The following is a 16,327-nucleotide window of genomic DNA, read 5'->3' as shown; positions in this document are numbered from 1 at the left end:
CTTGTCTCCTTTCTTTATAGGCATTTACATGTTCAAAGAAAAATTTGTTAGCCAAAGGAATAGATGTCACTTTTCAAACACTTGCATTTCATTTATAAAAGCAGTCTTATACCCTCACAGTACTTGTTTTTGACCTAGAGAAAAAGCATTTTTACTTATTTGAAATTGCCTTAGCACTCAAAAGGAATACAGATTAACCCTCAAATCTAAATCTAAATCACTGTTAATTTTATAAAGATAGCTACCATAGGGAAAAATGACTGTTACAGGTGTTCATCCTCAGAACCAAATACAAATTACAGCTCTAATCTCTTTGAAGATTCACTTTTCGTCTACCTGAAGTACTTCATTATGCAACATTATTTTGTTATAAACATCTCATTCTTCTGTCTTGTAACCAGATGTGCTGAAGATGACTCTCTCACTCAAAGTAAATTATGTGAGAATTAAAAGGAAAGAAAATCATTTCCTCTTAATAAAAGTTAGAATGTGAGCTATATGTTGGTCTGTATAAAAATAGCTAAGGGTGACTTGAGAATCTTTAAGATAAGTATATTTTCCTGAAATACCACTGTCTTTTCTTTTGAGAGAGAGAGAGATTCTAAATGATAATGAATTCTCACTTAGAAAGTAATAGGATTTAGGAAATACACTGGCTAATTACATGCACACTAGACAGGGTTCTGTGGTCCTGAAGGAATTATTTTGTTTACTTTATGAAGGTTTATTAAACCATGTTTACGAGGTGGTACACAAACATTTAAGAATATAATATTACAGTTTAATATTGATGAAAAAATTAATCAATTGATCAAAAAAAGAAATGGAAAATTTCATTTGAGCCAACCTGAGGGTTAAAACCTAGGAGACAGTCTTCCAGAATGCTCCGAGGACTGTTCTGCCCATTAGAGATCAAAGCACAGTTGTATAAGTTTTTGAGACAAAAGGTTATATATCAAATGATGTATTGATAGTTTACACAATCCAGATCTGCACTTAAAAAGCAAGTAGGGGTCATGGGTCATTGTGACCTCTTACAAGAGTAAGAAGGAATGTTATCTCCTAAGGAGGTCTGGTTAATGCAGATGCATAAAACACACTAAAGGGGAGGGAGGAGGCCCAGATGGGCAAAGAAAAGTTTTATGTTTAAATTTTTCTTGTCTTGCCATAAAATACGAATTTTATTTCATCGACTTGATAGGATGGGAGAATGCAATAACCACACATAATTAGAAATCATTCCAATAAACCTTTTTTTCAAAATTGTATTTCTTTTTTGTTTGCTTTAAAAATATATATAAAACTGTTACTATTGCATGAAAGTATCTGCTTTTGTTACCCAGTTGTAACCACAGCTGTACCAGGAGCTAGGATTTAAGTCTGGTGCCTGGAACTTATTGAGGAGGAGGCTTATCAAGGAAGATGGTTACATGCCCAGGGACAGGGAACCAAGCAAGATCACTGGCTCAGAACATTGCTCATATGGATGGATCATCAAATTCTCCTACTTGAAGCTAAGTTACAATTATGAAAATGAGATAGAATTTGGGGTAAGATGCATTAAGGCTTAATGGAAGAGGTACAGTAGCAACAGAGGCAGAACAAAATAAATGTTCTGAGACTGAACCAAAGTTAGCGCCTAGTGCCTCTTATCTGAAAGATGTTTGCAGCAAATTACAGATTTTTTTAATTTGGGGCAGCTTGAATGCACCATAGTCAGACCCATTGGTGAGGGAGTCCTTTCAGGTATGAATATAAGAAACTATTAAAGCAAGATATGATCTTTTCATTACTGACTTAATTGGTTGTTTTTGTGATCTTAGGAGACTCCAAGTCCTTTGGGCCTCAGGATCCTCTTCATCTAAATCTTTCTCCAGGGTCCTATACCCTCCAGACTGAGAGGAGGAGACCTAAAAAGTAACAAGATAGATATAAATATATCTTAATGTAAGACACAATTTGCAATAGTAAGATGAATCTAGGAGCTACTTCTCATAGCCAGTCTCTGAAGACTTGAAGTTCCTTCCTAGTAAGCTATATTTTTCAAATACTTAAGTTTTCCCATATAGCACACCTAAAGAGTATAGAGTAATGTACAATGTGGATGATCACTGAGTGAATTTTGGATTTATATTTAAATGGGGTAGATGGCTAATATGTGGTAATCTTGTTAAAAATTACATCTATAGTGGACAACTTTATCAAACCTTAATTAAAATAATAATTTGATTTTCAATATTATTATTTTTTTTTTTTTTTTTTTTTTTTTGCGGTACACGGGCCTCTCACTGTTGTAGCCTCTCCTGCTGCAAAACACAGGCTCCGGATGCGCAGGCCCAGTGGCCATGGTTCACGGGCCCAGCCGCTTCGTGGCATGTGGGATCTTCCCGGACCGGGGCACGAACCCGTGTCCCCTGCATCGACAGGCAGACTCTCAACCACTGCGCCACCAGGGAAGCCCTGATTTTCAATATTTTTTAACATTTTTATGAAAAGGGAAACAATTAGGAACACAAAAAAGCATTTCATTTTTGAAACCAAAAATTTTATTTTAGTACCATTATTGTTTGCCAGTGTCCATTCTAAATAATAATTCTTAAAAAAGTTATCACATACTGGTGAGAATTGAAGACATTATTACACAGAGAAAATAGAATTTAATTAATTAAAATCTCCCTCATATATGAAATCTCAATTTAACCGTAATTAGAATATATCATACAAGTTGAAATATGTAAGTATAACACAAACATATATTTATATCATTTGGTTTGAAAAATTACCATGTTGTACAAGAAATATATATTTTATTCATTGTAGAATGTGAAACTAAGCAATAAAAGAAAAAAAGTAAAATAAGGATCATCAGTAATTTTATAACACAGAAATAACCAGAAGTTAGTATTGTATTCGTTTCAAAATGATATCCAGTTAGTTATATGTTCTGTTAATGCAAGCCTAGATCAACAAACTTACTTTCATTTGCTCTATTACAATCGATTTCTACATTCTGAAATGGAGTTTGTTTTAGTGAGAGGTAAAGAGCAGGAAGGATAATAAAAATAATAATTAAATACAGGGCTAAGCTTCTGAAAGCATAATTAAATGAGCCCATCCCCATTATTTCTAGTTCTATATGGTCAGTTATGGCTTACCCAAGGAAAAACAAGCTAGTGTCCTAATTGTTTCACCAAAATGTCAAGTAAGTTTTGTTTGTCGTATAATTTCTTCTAACGCACTTAGAAGAATTTATATCAAACTTTGGACTAAATACATTGAAGCACTTTGTTTCATTTGGGCTTTCAAGTCTTTTAAAAACTATGCATTTGGGGGGCTTCCCTGGTGGCGCAGTGGTTGAGAGTTCGCCTGCCGATGCAGGGCACACAGGTTCGTGCCCTGGTCCTGGAAGATCTCACATGCCGTGGAGCGGCTGGGCCCGTGAGCCATGGCCGCTGAGCCTGCGCGTCCAGAGCCTGTGCTCCGCCCACAACAGTGAGAGGCCCGCGTACTGCAAAAAAAAAAAAAAAAAAAAACTATGGATTTTTTAATATAGCATATTTTTCCATGTAAACAGTTTGCCTTTCTTAACTAATTCTACTTTAATTATAAAAATACATACTTAACATATTCATACAAGATGGAGACGAAACCTTGTTAATTGCTCTAGAAATTTACGACTATTTATATACTAGCAAAGTAAAGACAATATTATACAATTATCAAATATGCAGTCATGTGTAGAGAAAAAAGTATTAAGTAACCAAAAGTAGTTTAAAATGTACCATATATTAATCTGTGATTAAATGGATAATTATTCCAGTTCTCCAATTAAGAAAGTAGTTACTCGTATGTAATGCAATTATAAATAGGTAAAAATGACTTGATTACACCAATTCAAAAAAAAGTAAACTAAATACCTTGTATTTAAGATATAAGGTATTATACCTGTTATATATTAGCTTTGTATGTTGATTGTTATATCTCACCAGTCAACTTTTGCTATACCTAAAATAGGCAACGGTGTGTCTATATATTCAGTTTATTTTAAAAAAATTATAATTCACTTCACCATCTGGTTTACAGTTGGAAAGTAGTGAGGGAAAAATAAGCTCAATCAATTGGTGGAAAACAAGTTTGTAAAACTCTAAGCCTAGTCAGAGTGTACAGCCATAGACAAGTTTAGATAATAATGTTACTAACAAGTTTTTAAATAACTTGTGCTTAAGTTTATTAATAAGAATCGAATTCATTCCTAAATCATACAAGTATCACTTCATAAGAACTTGAGCATAGGTTTCAGGAAGGAACATGATTCTTTTAGATTCCCAGATTCACTTTTCAATAATTGAGAAGAGTCAAGTGCTTAGCAGTCACTAAGAATGATGGCTAACATTTACAAACAGATTTTTACATGATGGACTTTGCTAAGTTATTTTCACTTGCATCAATTCATTTAGTCCTCAAATAAAACTGTGAGTTTGGTGCTATTATTACACTTATTTTAGAGTAACGAAGTTAAGCTACAGAAAAAGTTACTTCCTCAAAGATGGAAAGTGAAGATATAGAATTCACAGTGACACTTTTGTGCGACACCTCCCTGAGGGAATACCTAACAGGCTTCAGGTGGTGATGGGGTGAATCTACAAGGTGGAACTGCAAAACCCTGCAAAAGGCATGATAGAAAAGAGAGAGACAAACTTATCGTCAAGTCAGAGCCAGATCTGTTTCTTTACACAACTTAATGACCATTCACTCTTTTGAAGGCAAGCCTATACCATACTTATACATTACCAGGCTAACACCTGATTAATAGTTATAGTTAGCTCACTAACTGACAAAAGAAACAAAATACATTAACAATTACATTTACAAGAAATGCTTAAAATAGCAAAATTTGCACAGAATAATGGCTGTAATTTATTGAGCATTTATTTTATGCCAAGTGCTACCCATTACTGAATTTAATATCCATAATACCCCTGTGATGTAAGAATTATTATTCCTAATTCCCTAATATGTAAATAGAGGTTTAGAGATGTTTAATGACTTGTTCAATTTTCAAAGTAAGAAAATGATATAAATATGATTTTCTGAATCTAACTCCAGACTCTCTTATTCCTACAGTAAACTGAATCGCAAAAATACTTCATTGCTACCTGATAATTGTTTATGCTACCTGTACCATGTTTATGCATTTCTGTAATACTGTATATAAATGCCCATTTTATCTTCCAGATTCACAGTATAACTACTCAGTCCCCCCATTTCAATCTAAAGTATGTCAGTTATCTTCTCTATGTCCCCAAACATCTTGTTTCTGACCAAAAAGATACCATAGTATCTATGTCATTAAGATATAAAAAAGACAACTGAAATATTGAACTTACAATAATTTTTTTTCTTCTGTACAAAACCAAAAATCTAGAGATTAGAAATTAAAACACCTAGATACTTGAATTTCCTCATGCAGATGATCTGTGGCATGCGAAAACGGCCCTAATATATATATAGCTCAGATAGTCATAGAGTACTTAGTAGTATAATATTAGTATTTATACTGGTATTTTACTCCATTTTCATTGCCTTCCTTTGGCGTTCAATGGTAGCATCAATTATACCTTCTTTCTCTTCTTTGAAATTTCAAAATGCTTTATGTGGATTTTGTAAACATTTATCTGTACAACTTATGGTTAAAACAGCAACAGAAAACCTAAATTTCAGTATCCACTTGTACTGCATTCAAACATACTTAATATTTTAAGAATTCTGAAGCAATGATACTATTTTCAGGAATGTCAGTGAATCACCCCTGAAATGCCTCCCCTTTATCTTCCTAAAACTATAATAAAATGCTAGTGTATAATGTTTAGTGAATGAAGTTAAATGATGAGCTATATCTGTTACAGTAAAAAACACTTTCAGAAATAAATTAAATGATATTTTGACTTGTTACACTAATGGAGAATAGCATATGTCTCCTTAATCATACATCTTTCTGAAAGTGCATTTGAAGGTCTCTTTGCCATTGGCATCAACCAGCTGAAACATTAAGCTCATTTGCCTCCTTTAGTGGAAAGATCCATTTTGACTGAAGTCAATAGAGGTAAAAAGAGCATATGTTTAGAGGCTCTAATGCAATAGTTAATAGCTCTGCTAGAGTAGCACGCTTTATGTCCCCAGTGCATGCTTCCTGTTTCATTCACTTTAATAATTCAACATTTTAGGTAGAGTTCTTTCCATCCAACTTCCATGTTGTTTTAGAGTTAATTACTGTTCATAATCATAGTATTTTATCACTGAGGAAGAAGAAAGAAACCATTCTCTGAAGTCATGTATTTTCTCTGCTGATATCAAGATTATTCCCTTATGGAGATTTTGTGTACTTTGTCCATTTTGGTTACAGCTATCTTCAGAGACATGATTTCTATCATTTTCTCTGAAAGCTCATTTGCCCTATTATTAAATTCATGGATTTTGTGATTGTTTTACTTTTAAACACAAAATGTACATTCCATTTTCTTAATTGTATCTAAATTTCACTAGATAAGAGGCCTTATAATGGCCTAAGTAATTTATCTCCACTTTCTAACTACATTCTCTACATAAGATAGTGATACAAAATGATCAAAGCATAATTTTATCTATACTATATAATGATAACTTGATTTTTCACCTATTTCATTGTGAAGAATGGAACTATATCTTAAGATATTTGTCTTCCAAAGTACCATATAGCTAAGTAAACTCTGAGAGAAAAATAAATGAAATGTTTTCTTGAATAATTATAGTCTTCTAAAATTTCAATTTTAATAGTTGGTAATATATTCACTTGCTATAAAATTCAGAAGGTACCAGAAATTACACAATTAAAGGAACTCCCCCACACTTTTTCCCCAAGCAGCTCATCATCCCAACCAGATACCCCATCAGTCTTCCAAAGATATTCTTTCTTACTTATTATCTAAACAAGTAAAACAAATTAAAATATAAGCATACTAAATTACTATATATAGTGAGAAATTATGGAACACAAGTGGCAGCATAAAATAAAAATTATTGCAACTTGATTTTTCCACTTAATATATCATATTGATCTTTTCCTGATATTAATAATAGGTCTGTCTCATTCTTACTACCAAACTTGTAGCAGTAGAAGTAGTCACATTCTGAACTTATTTGAAAGAACTAACAGGATTTTCTGGGTGTCAAGTATGACTCTGAGTTTTTTGGTCTGAAAAACTGAAAGGATGGAGTTGCCTTAACATACATGGAGAAGATTGTAAATAAACCAAGATTTTTGTGAAATGATCAGGAGCCTGGGTTTTAACATGTTAACTTTGAAATACATATTATGCATATATATATATATATGATCATATATTTGTATATATATATATGTATCTATATGGAACTTTACACCTATTTCTACTTTAATAAGAGTTTTCATCCATAATGGATGTCAAATTATATCAAAATTGGTTCTAAAACTATAGAAAAACTCATATGAATTCTTGGTCATTTTAAGTAGTTCCAGATAACCAGAAATCTGGTTATCAGTTCCATATAATCAGCATCCTGATTGTCTAGTAATTAAATAGGATGTTTTAAAGTTATATTTTTTTCTAAAATTTCCATACTGGAGATTGATATGCATATAGCAAAAAGTTACTGTAAATATTCAAGAAAATCTGTAAATCTGTAAATGTTCAAGAAGGTTACCATGTTATACAATTCCAGAAGTATCATTCCCATTCTATTCTCTATAAATTGTGCCCCCTGGAGTAGAAATTAGTTCCAGATTTTATATTTTTCTTTTTACTTCGCTAAATCTACATGAGCGTTCAAAAGCAGCTCAGATGCAAGTACTGATAAACAAAGACTTCATAATTAAAAAGTAACCTATTGACTAGTGCATTCCTTCCCAAACTAGCTTTTGCCTGTTAGACATAAAATTCTAAGCAGACACATTCTTTTTGATAACTTCTGATAGAATTGCTTGGGTTACTTTCCTTGCCCAAAGTTACTACCAATTTAGTACCTCATACAAACTAAACATTTTCAGAGGTGTTTCTTTATTTTTTCACTCTTTCTTGCACTAGTACTCCTGGTTGCTTCAAAGACTGTCAAGGGCTTCTTTCAGTATTGGTCTCCTCCTGCTGAGGATTTGCTCCCCTCAGACAAGCACTCAACTCAGCCAAACAAGACTTTAAAGGTGAGGCATCTGTGGAACTGAACCAGATGCAACAGTCATTGGTTAGTTTGCTCAGCCTATCTCATCTATACAAGGTTATTTTGGGGCAAATTTTAACTTTGTCGGATTCATAAGTGAAAATGCCAACTTTTCCATTGTAAATTTATTTTAAATAAGTAATTCTGTATGCAGGATTTGTGGGCTATAAAAATTTCAATTGGGTAGAAAGGATGAGAGCTCAAATAGAGTAAACCAAAACTTTCTTGAACCCCTACCAACATATATCTAGCAGGCAGATACCGAGTTTGAAATTGAAGAAGGGGGAGGGGGAGGAAACAAGGGGAAGGAGAAAAAAAAGAAAGGAAAATGCTACAGAATGCTTGCAAGAATATTGTTCTGCTTATAGAATGTACATTTTCTCTATTCACCAGCATTAGAGAGGGAATTTGGGCATTAATACTTACTATTTATTTATTTATTTATTTATTTGCATAAACACAGTAGCCAGTTGTTATTGACTGTAGGTATTAAGTTAGGTCATGTCTTATTTCCCAAATTATCTTTAAGAACAAAGCCTACACTAAGCTTGGTTCTGTCTTCAGTTTTTTAGTAGACCCATAAAACAGTAATTCATAAAGAATAACAGTGACACAATGTATTTTTCATTTTTATTTTTTTAAATAAATTTATTTTATTTATTTATTTTTGGCTGCATTGGGTCTTCATTGCTGCGCATGGGCTTTCTCTAGTTGCGGTGAGCAGGGGCTACTCTTCATTGTGGTGCACGGTCTTCTCATTGCGGTGGCTTCTCATTGCAGAGCACAGGCTCTAGGTGCTCAGGCTTCAGTAGTCGTGGCATGGGGGCTCAGTAGTTGTGGCTTGTGGGCTTTAGAGCGCAGACTCAGTAGTTGTGGCACACGGGCTTAGTTGCTCCGCAGCATGTGGGATCTTCCCAGACCAGGGCTCGAACCTGTGTCCCCTCTATTTGGCAGGCAGATTCTTAACCACTGTGCCTCCAGGGAAGCCTAACACAATGTATTTTTTATTTTTATTTTTATTTTTTTTTGTGGTACACGGGCCTCTCACTGTGTGGCCTCTCCCGTTGTGGAGCACAGGCTCCGGACACGCAGGCTCAGCGGCCATGGCTCACGGGCCCAGCCGCTCCGCGGCATGTGGGATCCTCCCAGACCGGGGCACGAACCCATGTCCCCTGCATTGGCAGGTGGACTCTCAACCACTACGCCACCAGGGAAGCCCACAATGTATTTTTTAAATGATTGTTTTCCACACCTTTATTTTCAGTGATTCTCAGACATATGATAAAAATACATTAGATTTACTTCTTTGTTTTTAATTTTGTTGTTGCTGTTCATCAAATTTTAAACATAATGCTATAAATAATGGAACCTCTATAGCTAGAGGTTCTACTTAGAGAAAAATTTCTAATTTTAAACGTATATTGAATAATTTGCTTACAGTGGTATCTCTTTGATAAAGGTATCTATCTGTTTCATAGTTTTCCAAAGTTTGTCAGACATAGGAGTCATACTTAACCATTACATAGTTCAGTTAACTAGCAAGATATCCCAAAAAAGTGAAGAGTCAATATAACCTAGGCCAATGCAGAAGAATAGAGCTGTTCTGTCCTGTCTGTGAATACTAAAGCATAATTCACAACTTAAAAGTGTGGCCTTTTACTGATTAGGGGCTGTTAGCAGAGTTGAAACATGTTTCAGCCTTTTTACTCCAAGCCTGCCCTTCTGGTGAAGAATACAAAACCCAACCATGGCTATGTTAGGCTTAAAGCACATTTTCTTCTCTAGGCCATGATCTTCGCGAATCACAGTCTAGCTGCTGTCAACATTTTAGGCTAGAACCACAGATAAATCTTCTTCCTTACATAGTGGACCCCGGGCTCAGATATTTCATTCAGGACTCCAGGATTCATTTTAAGCTTCAATTCTTTATGAAGCTTGTGTTTTTTTCCACCACCTTGTCACCAGTTTGATTAGAGCCCTCACCAATGTCTCTCCACAGCAACTTGCCCATATCACTTTCTTTGTCATTACCTTCTTCATGCTTAAGTCTTGTCCCATTAAACACTGCATTACTTGGTGTTAAGGCCTGTGCCAGCACAATGGAAGGCATATACTAGGAACTCAATATATGAGTTGAATGAATGACCACATCTATGAATGGTCATGGGTCTGGACACAAGTTCCATCCTGTTGGTTGATCTCCCAGCATTATTTCCTGAGTGCCCCAGATAGTAATTTCTTTCTTCACTGTCACCACTCAGAATTCTTTTTTCTTTCCTCCTTCATGGAACTGCTTTTGTAAAGGAAGAAGATGAGAAGGAAAAAGACAGAAATAGTTCAAGGGAAGAAGAAAAAGAGAGAAAATAATTAGAAAAAATTTGTATTGAAGAAAAATAAATATATATTTAATTACTAGAATTAAGAACAGAGTATATAGTTGGAAAAGTAAACAGGTGATGTAAATTTCTGAATGGGGGAATAAGAAATGCAATAAATTTATCTTTTCAAGGTATGTTCACCAGCATGGAATACAAGAAAGAGCCTGAGTTTTTAGAGTCAGTCATATGTGGGTTTGAAATCTGTCTCCCATTCTATCCAGATTTATGACCCTGGGGAAGTTATAGCTTCTCTAGTCTCAGTGTCTTTACTTGTAAAATGGAAATAATGATGGGTACCCCGCAGGGTAAATTCTTGTTTGGATTAAAAGAGATAAAACTGGAAAGTGCCTGCCACACAGAAGCTCAACGTGTAATTCTCTCTTTATTTTTCTACAAATCCTCTTCATTAAAAGATGATATGGGGGCTTCCCTGGTGGCACAGTGGTTGAGAGTCCGCCTGCCGATGCAGGGGACACAGGTTCGTGCCCCGGTCCAGGAAGATCCCACATGCCGTGGAGCAGCTAGGCCCGTGAGCCATGGCCGCTGAGCCTGCGCGTCTGGAGCCTGTGCTCCGCAACGGGAGAGGCCACAACAGTGAGAGGCCCGTGTACCGCAAAAAAAAAGATGATATGTATCAATAAGCAGGTGACTGTAGAATTCTCAGCCTCAGTTTTGCGTTAGTGAGGCCCTGAATGCTCAAAGATACGCCAACTATGTAGAGTAGAAGCCGATTTCCAGGAGCAGCTAATTCAGCTGAGTTAAATAACCAATATTTGATCAAAGATGGTCACCTGTGATGAAACTGATTATGCTTTTTATCAGTTTAAGCTTCGAATCCTGTAAGTTTGCCATTTTCTTTTTAACTGGCTCATGTATTGCCTGTCTCAAGGAACTTTAAAAAATAAAACAGGCAATTTTTCTGTACTGAAAAATAACTATGAATACAAAGACTTTTTTTTAAAAATCACTTTCTTAGGACAATTATTATATGACAATACTCATTGTATAATGTAATGCTGAGTAAAGTATTGAAAGAATAGAGAAACAAACGTATAGTTACATTCATTAATCTTGTTTTTCAGCATTCAAAAATGAATTGTGAACAATTTTGTTAGGTGTCCAGACTTCATAAATACTTCATCTCCCTAAAGATTATTTAAATTTCACTCAAATAGAACTACTTTTCCATCTTTAAAAATTTTCTGATGCTCTATAACTCCCCATTCTTCCTTTGGGTCCATGGAGGAAATAAGATGAAGAACACGGAAGAACAGAAGAACAGTCTGTTCTGTGACTAATAATAATTATATGATTATGATCTGCCACTGCAGATGTTTACCAGGTACTTCTGTGTACATGGCATTGAGGTTCCAAAGATACAGGTCAAGGAAGGGAGAGCAGCACACAGCCTCTTTCCAAAGAGTCCATGGGGAATTGACTGCTATTTTTTATACCAAGGTGTCTGGATTATGCCTGTTCCAACATCAGAAGCTTCCAAACACAGAACTGTTTAATAAGCTTAGTGATCTCTAAGAAACATTTGCCAGAAAGAAAACCCGAGGCTCATGATTTCAAAGTGACTCAAACAGAGCTTTTTACTACAAAGGGTCTTTTCAATTAGAATGCTGGAAATCAGACAATGCTCTAAGATGTAACGAGGGCAGGCAAGTTGGGGCTGCCCATGGCTCAATTTAATTCATCTCCTTGAAGAAACCTGGGGCGCAGCAGATACCAATTCCTTGCAGTTTCTCCCTTGTTTCCTCTTTGAGTGTCTTTGTATATAGTCTGTTATTCCTTCAAGTCTACTGTGAAGTGGCTATTAGTTTTGCTTTTGTTTCCAAGAGGTAGCCTTTTACTTTTCCCACAACAAGAAAATAAAATTACTAAATATCATAAGCTTGGGCCTGTTTCTAATCATGGGGAGATTAAATGAGGAGATCATCTGACAGTCTCTGGATGTTGGAAACATCAACTAATGACATTTATTACTAATGATCTAGGCCCTCAGGCAATGAAACTAGACAACTCTGATTAAGAGCGAAGCCTGCTGGTTTTTATAGCTATATAAAATAGGAGTCTTTGTGTTAATAGAGCAAGGATAGGGCAGAGGAAAAAATGTACAAATGAATGAACTATAAAAAAGAAGGACTTTTTCCTTCCTTTGTGCTACATGTTTGAAAATTAATTAGCAAATATGAAGGCTCAGAAGTAATTTTGAACCAATGTGTGGGACTAAGTCTCTGGAACGGACAAATCTAGCAACAAAAAAAGCAGTTACCCACCAAATTCTGTGAACTTGGCCTACACATGCTCCAGAAAAATGTGTCATTGTCTAAAGGGAGCTACATCAAGCACCTGAGACTTAGCAGAGTCCTGGCCAGCTGACTTCAGTAGTGAGTTTAGCCATTCATATAATAATAGTCCTCAGGGGTCTCTCCTGTTAAGTGTTCTTTCTGTTCTCATGAAGTGGCACCAGGGAACTCCTTTACTGCTTCTCTTGGCAGGGTGTTTTTTACACAGGCACCACCCACTGCTTAAAACACTTCCTTGAGATTATTGTCCAAACTTTATTTAACCATTGTTCGTCCATTTGTCCCTGTCCTGGAGGTTTAATGAATGCAGCTGATTCATATCCCTCTTTCATTTTTAAAAATTTTAATACTTAAATCCACATTAGTTTCAACTATTCATTGATTTTCAACTATTAAGATGTCCACACACAGCGAAATTTTTTGTAGTTGCATTAGAAAATTCCCTTATTTAAAATAACTTGAAGTAGAAATATTGTGGAAAAACATAAAAGCAGATTCCATAAAATTAAAATCACTCATAATCCAAACACTCCCTAGAAATACTTTAATAATTGGTTATGTTTCTAAATAATCTTTCTTTCTAAAAAAAATTGAGTTCACAGAGTATACAGAATTTGTGTACTGTTTTTTGCATTTAGCAGTACTGTATATTTTGAGAATTTTCCCATGATGTTGGAAATATGATTTTTATTGGCAGTCTAATGCTGGGCATGCAGAATGTAGTACTCCAATAGATATTCAAGCTGAAAATAATCAGATCAAACAGCTAGTTAGTCCAAAAACAGTTAGCACATGATTAATAGCTAATTGTTAAATTCTGCCTTCTGATTAATATATGAACTGGTTATATGAATTGATAAATCTTCATTTCTAACCCTCTGACTAAAAGCATTAGTTCAATTAACTTATCACTTATTAAAATGTTTTCCATATGAAGAACAAGATATATCTTTGGATCATTGTTACAGAAAAAAAATAACTCTACCTTTATGTGACTGTTTTTTGGAGTGTATTTTATTTGAAAATCTTGAGGATTTCAAATGGCTAAAATAGCTTTTCTACTCTTTTGTAAAGGTGTAGTAGAGTTCAGCAATCATATCTTTGCATTTATAGCATTCATTTATTCAACAAATATTTATTACCAGAGACTATGCTAGGTGTTACCAATACTGCAGACAACCAGATAGAAAAGAGTTTGGCAATCATGGAGCTTAGATTTTAATAAGGGGAGAAAGTAAAGAAATTAGGGAAGAGAGAGTAATGTGCTAGACAGCTTTGTGAGAAGGTTGAGACCTCTCTCAGCAGCGTCCTCCCTGAGGAGGACATTGACGTTGAGACCAAAGAATGACAGTGTGAAGAGATGTGGGGAAAGTATTCAGTCAGAAGAAAGAACATATGTAAGGTCCTGAGGGAAAAAGGGCCCTGGTTTCCTCAGGGAACAGAGAAGAGGTCAGTTGCTGGGGACAGCGAATGATGGGATAAGTATTGACATGATGTTGGGGAGTGGATAGAGCCAGGTTTATGCAGTGACTTATAGGTCATAGAAGTATTGAAGTGGAGATGACACTACAAGATTCTTGTTCCTCTTGGTGCTACAGAAAGATGAGAATTTTCATTTCTCAGGAGGGAAACAAAATATGAGGACTCTTATCGCTTTACCTAAGAAGAGAAATAGAGTACGTATGACTCAGCCCCATATGCATCCTCATTTTGGCTTAAGGGCTCTCAGGATGGATGTAAGTCCCTCCATACCCTGTTCTCCATGAGGAGAGCCAGGGCCCAGGACTGCTTTCCAGATGCAGATCTGTAAGTCTGCTCTTTCTGTGAAGCAGTGATTCTTGATATTCATGTCTCTCTGCAAACTCAGACATGCCCTTGAGTGGATGACCCAAGGTCTAGTGATAAATACATCTATTTTTGCCATATTATTCACAAAATATAATAACAAACATTTAGTGAGACTTTCCTACTGCTTAAACCTCTGAACCCATTTAATCCTCACAACAGTCGTACAAGGTAAGCATGAATGTTTTTTCTACTTTACAGATAGAGAAATTAGATACAAAGAAGTTAAGTAACCCAATGTCAAGTACTCAGCTTGGTAAGTAGCAGAGTTGAGATTTGAACACAGTTTGTCTGGCTCCAATGTTTATGGTCTTAGTCATATGTTCTTCTACTCTGCTGTATGTTTGCAATACCCATATTGTTGCTGCCTCTTGGCATTCACACCCTTCATCTTGAGTATGGAAGAGGACCTATTACTCGTTTCCAAACAATAGGATAAGGTAAAGGGTGGGAAGTCCCTTCTAAGATTGTAATTTCTGTCTTGCTAGGAGACTTCATTGACTCTCTCTCTTGCTGGTTTGGATGAAGTAAGCCAGCCATTAAAAAGGCCCACAGGGCAAGGAACTGAGAATGGCCTCTGGCCAATATCAACAAGGGCCTGAAGACTCGGCCTGATAATCAAAAAGAACTGAATCTTGCCAACCAACATTTGAGCTTGAAAGTGGATCCTTTCCTATTTGAGTTTCAGATGAATCCCTTGTCTTAGTCAGCACCTTGATTTCACCCTTTCGAGAAGCTCTGAAACAGAGTATCCACTAGCTGTGTCTGGATTCCCCAAATACAGAAACTATGAGATAATAAATATGTGATTTTTTAGCCACTAAGCTTATGGTAGTTTGCAATACAGTAACAGGACAAATGTATTGGCTACAGTGCCACTATAATAGGAGCCTGTTGGCACCAGTAAGCATTTCCCTACTTGTCTCCTTTCTCTGGTTCAAGCTGTAATACTCCCACAGACTGGGTCTTCTCTCTGGAACTAGATGTCTTTTCTAAAATGATGACCTATTCCTCCCCAGAGGAGAAGCCAACAAGGTTGGGCTGCCTTTCTGAAATCATAGGGACCCACAATGGTGTGATACCACCCCTTGATTAAGTACAGTTTCCTTACCTGGCTTTGTCATCTTCTGTTCCTCACTGGGCCACATCTCCCATGACTGACCACTGGAAGCAATGATCTGTTTTACATTGACTCACGCCACAGCACATACTCATGAAAAGTGGGAATACATTACTACTGGTCTAATTGCATTGTTCTGCTTAGGGAGATAAAAAAGTAGCATAAGAAAATCCATTATTCTAGTAGTCAAGTAGCAAAGGCCAGTATGAAGCCGTTACTCATATCAGAGTCCTTATAGCTTATAAATCAGTTTACATTTGTTTTCCCACATTTACTCACTATCTCTGAATGCTTATTGAATGAGAAAAATAATTGAAAGAGTCAATTGATTGATTTATTTTATGGTAGGCATGTCTGGAAACTAACAAGCATCAGAAATGAAAAACAGGAGAGAATGGTAAGGTGAGAGAGAGAAAAACCAAAAATCAGTACTTTTTTCTTTA

Source organism: Hyperoodon ampullatus, assembly GCF_949752795.1.
Source record: "Hyperoodon ampullatus genome assembly, chromosome: 1".
In the NCBI taxonomy this organism is placed as follows: Eukaryota; Metazoa; Chordata; class Mammalia; order Artiodactyla; family Ziphiidae; genus Hyperoodon; species Hyperoodon ampullatus.
This window is presented reverse-complemented; position numbering follows the sequence as displayed.